The sequence below is a fragment of the Pezoporus occidentalis genome, unplaced genomic scaffold (assembly GCF_034315485.1).
Source record: "Pezoporus occidentalis ecotype Australia unplaced genomic scaffold, CSIRO_AGI_Poc_V1 ctg15, whole genome shotgun sequence".
Taxonomy (NCBI): domain Eukaryota; kingdom Metazoa; phylum Chordata; class Aves; order Psittaciformes; family Psittacidae; genus Pezoporus; species Pezoporus occidentalis.
In genome coordinates this window covers 5,458,959-5,463,389 of record NW_026913316.1, presented here as the reverse complement: position 1 = coordinate 5,463,389, position 4,431 = coordinate 5,458,959, and the positions used below count along the sequence as shown (strand labels likewise).

The 4,431-nt window shown below is 40.6% G+C and overlaps 1 long non-coding RNA gene across 1 annotated transcript; it reads right to left on the bottom strand.

Annotated features, from left to right (window-relative positions):
• Positions 1–240: 240 nt before the first annotated feature.
• LOC134159701 (uncharacterized) lies at positions 241–3,299 on the bottom strand. The gene is made up of 3 exons (XR_009963263.1): positions 3,137–3,299; positions 1,249–1,320; positions 241–1,065 (listed from the first exon to the last, which is right to left on the bottom strand). It is a non-coding gene; the product is annotated as an uncharacterized LOC134159701 (long non-coding RNA).
• Positions 3,300–4,431: the final 1,132 nt, after the last annotated feature.

Here is a 4,431-nt window from a genome sequence, read left to right as displayed (position 1 = left end):
AGGAGGACCAGCACTGAGCACCCTGAGAAACCTCTACAGAAGCAATGACTCAGGCCACAGTGGTTGCTGCAAGATCCACAGCTGGTCATTCTTGTGCACACCTACAGCGTCTGACTCAAGCTAGCCTTTGCTTCATAACCACTGGGGTGTTATGGTGTGTCAAATGCAAAGTATACATGAACAAGTGAAATGTCACTCTGTGATCTTTCGTTTTCTCTTGGAAGCTGTAGACAGGTAGACAGGTTTCAAAATACATCTTGAGTGAAAATTTGCAAAGGCTTCCATGTGCGTTTTGGTCCATTAATGGTCATTAATGTGGGCTTTTGTGACACTTGGATTTAAAACACCAGCCAATGCTGTGAAAGCACATCCATAGTTATCACAGGCATTGATCTAATGCATTTTAGAATTACTTACACCTGAATTTGTTATATTCCAGTAAAAGAAAAAACTGTATGTACAGCTGTGGATTATTTTAATATTTCATCATATTATGAATAAGTATAAAAATTAACCAAACTGATGTATTCCTTTAAATCTCTACGGACATGTGCCTAGTTCCTAAAGAGATAGTTGTCTATATGCTAGACCCTTTGTGACTATTAAGGCCTTTCTGTGATAGACAACTTGTATTAGGAGAAAAGATGGGTCTCTGCAGAACTATTGTTCTCCCTTGTCATGCATCTGTGTTGAGAGAGGGGAAGGTGGAGAAAAGGTGGGGCTCTGGCAGCCTGCTCTGCTGGAAATAAGAGTTGTGCCAGACACCAGCTGCTGCAAGGACAGCTCCTGCCACGGGGTCAGAGGAGGAGCCAAGCATCAGTTTGCTTTCTGGGCTGTCCTTGAAGAAACGTGGCAGCACACCACTGTGTGTAGCAAACCCACAGGAAGCTTTGAAATCTCATTATTCTAGTCTGCGACTGTGAAGAGTAGGAAATGAGTTGTCTTTGTAAATTAGAGGCGCTCCATATTTATTTTTCCAAAGGCACTCTAAGGACCTACTTTGTATTCCTAATGCCCTGATAATTTTCACGCTGTACATTTTCTGGATACCTGCAGATGACTCACCTGAATAAAAGGGAGTGTTTCATTTTAACTATGTCATAATTTATACCCCTCCCCTAGACTAAGATTGCAGGGTGAGGAGAGCAGGCAAACCAAGAGAAGACAGAGAAATAAAAAGGTTCCAAAGGTTCATCAACCACCTCATGTCAGGTACAGCATGTTTAAAGCACGTGTCAGACTTTTTACCTTCATGTTGTCCTTTAGGGGCCAGCAAACAGCAGGTTCCTGTGAAGATTCATGTAGTGCCAGTACAGGTGGCTAGAGGTAGGATTAAGATGTAATTAACCTCACGTTGGAGAGGAAGAGGGGAAGAAATGAGAGAAGAAAGGTTTCATAAAATACCTTGTCATTACTGCCCATGTTTGCAAGTGATGTGAAAGATTTGGAAAAACCAGTCGGAGCCAGTAGAAAACCTTTCATTAATATTCAGTAGGCTGTTGATCAGGCTGGTGATGTTCTTCAAATAATCCATATTTCCTCCACCCCTCTTCACTGACCAGTTTATCTAATCCCTTCCTTATTAATTCAATGAGAGTTTTTCTTTATTCTATTTATGTTTTGCTTACAGGAGCAGGGTGAGGAAGGTGACTGCAACCATTTCTAAAGACGGAAGCATTACCCTGTCTTGTCTACGTGACTGCACCTGTCCAATGACACTGTGGTGAACCAACTGTGTACTTCATCTCAGCCCAAGTTCTCCTGGATTAGTACCACTGGACATCTCTGGAAGATCTCCCTTCCTCTTCGACATACACAGCTAACCCGTATCTTCTGGAAAAGAGCAGCAGGACTGATCTCAAGGTATGCTAGCAGAAAGAAAAGTATTACTGTCTTGTCACTTGTTGATATCAGGGTGTAAAGCTTCTTAATATATGAAGGGAGAGTTAAGAAGCCTTTGCTGGCCCCAGGGGGATGTGTGCTGGGGAAGCCACCTTTGAGCCAGTGATGGTGTCATGACATGACGGTGGCTAGAAAAAGTTTACTGTGCATGATGTCAATTCAAATATGCCCAGGAAGAATTCCTTAAGGTAAATTACATCATTATTTACCTCCTCACACTTGTAACCTAGGTCTGAATTATACGTAAGGCTTTATGGATGTCAGTCTTCAGACTTCATCTGCCTTCTCCATATGCTCTCCTCACAATAGCATCCATTAAAGTTCTATCCTTCTGGGGTATAAGTCTCAAATTAAGGTAGCTCAGGGATTTCAGGTTCATGAGGTCTACATTTGGGGTGGGAATGAATAAAAGGAAGGCCTTTGGGGATGCATGTGGTAGTTTAACAGTATGCAGGTATCCAGGTCCCTGTTCAGTTTACAGAGAATTCTAGAGATGATACAGTATTTCAAAGTGTCTTATTTTTTCTAGAGAATTAACAAATATAAGTGTAATATTGATGAGCTTTCATATGCATGTAAATCTTTTTGTGCTTTGAGGTGGTGTTCAGCTAAGGTAATCACAAATAATGCAACTCAATGGAAATAGCAGCAGCACCACCACCAAGCCTGCTACTTTTCTTTTTTTGCCTAAGTACATAGTATTTGTCTTTATCTGCAGTGTATTAATTTTAATTTAAATACAGAACTAAACCCTGTTTTCATTTATGTTGCTATCAATCAGGATTAACCTGAAAGGTGCATCAGATGATGCAACTGTGAAGTGAGAATTACGTAACTATAAAATTCTACAAAATCTATGCTGTTACTTACCTATGCTGAAACTTGAAAATGAAACCTTGAGATACCACTACCTCCTGACCACGGAAACTTTCTAAATTTCACTGAAAGACTGTACTGAAAAAAAATCTATTTAGAAGTGGCAGAAGTTTAACACAGTCTGTGAACTAAAAGATAGTTGTGGACATTGTTAATAAAGCCTATCTTATACGTATTAAATATTTATAGAGAGGATTGTAAGTAGATATAATTCTTCTGATTATAGCCTCGCCGTATTATATACATGAAAATAGAAATAGCCTTCTAGAAATAGAAACCCTGGTATTCAGTATTAAGTACAGACATGGCTCACTTGCAAATTGTTTTCTAAAGGCATTTGGTTACTGCAGGGACTAACTTCAAGAGCAACTTCAGCAGTTAGTAGCTGAAGCCCCACATGACAGCCAGCGTTTCAAAGGCAGCAAGCACTCCTTGCTTCCATTGCTTGCATAACTACCCATGCATCCTGGGAGAAGAGCTGGGTATGATGCAGTATCCAGAGAGCTGGGAGGAGCAGGCTGTTTGCAACAGTGGAGCCACATGGTGTTGTGTGTGGCGTAAACAAAATTGGGAACACGCCATGTCCATACCTTACAGAGAGGGAGCTTTCTGTTTTCTGAATTGCTGCATCACCTCTGCGATGTCAGTCCTGCCTGGCTTTATGAAAACTTGCCCTGTCTGTACCCCATTGACTGGAAAAGTGTCATGCCAAAGTCAAGTGCTCTTCTATGGCTTCATTCCACTTCTAAATGAATTGTTTTCAGTTCTGTGAAAGTTATTGATGCAGAAGGCTCATTAATGTTCTCTTTCTGCTAGTTCTGCTGGGCTGAGCTGCCCAAGAGCTCTACTTCTCTTTCATGAAAATGCTGAAAGAGTGGGTAATTCTAAGCATAGTACAACTTATTTTCATTTAAGAAGGAGGCAAAAGGGGTTTTAGTGGTACCAGCATCTGGAAGGCAATGAGTCTCTTTTCTAAAATGCTGCTTTGGCAACCTCAGGCTCTCCTTGGCATGGCAAACAAACAGCAAAAACCTCATAGTGAGGAATAGCTGTAGCTGGGTTTACCCAGCTCAGTACAGTGAAGATACATTTACATAAATTAGCTAATGTTTTAATATGAATTTTGTTTGCAAGCTGGTCGAGACTGCCCAAAGGCTCTTTTCTGTCATATAAAGTGACATGGGCTTCAAGGCTAATTTTATATTTTCCCTGGATAATGGTGTTATCTTCTCTAACACTGTTCTCGGATGAGTATGACCCATGCAACTCTTTTGATTTTGGATATTACCATCTTGCCTAGGAAGTTTCTCACCACAGCTGAGCCCAAGAACACAAGTGCCAGCCCACTGGGTCTGTCCAGGTAAATATTCTTTCGTTAATGTCAGTTTAACTGCAGACTAGGACTGGGGTTTCAAATCCTGAAAAAAAAAGTGCATATAAGAGGATTAGTAGAAAAGAGAGGAAACAGAAGTCTACTTGTCAAAAATATATAGAAAAAAAATGGTAGGGAAAAGCAACAGACCTTCCCCCAAAAGCAAACTGTCGGGGGAAAAAAAGAGGAAGAATAGCATGTAATCAATACTTAACCTTTAAAAAAAAAAAAAAATCCCCAAAGTTCTGTGGTGCTTACATTCAAGACTGTGTCAGCATATT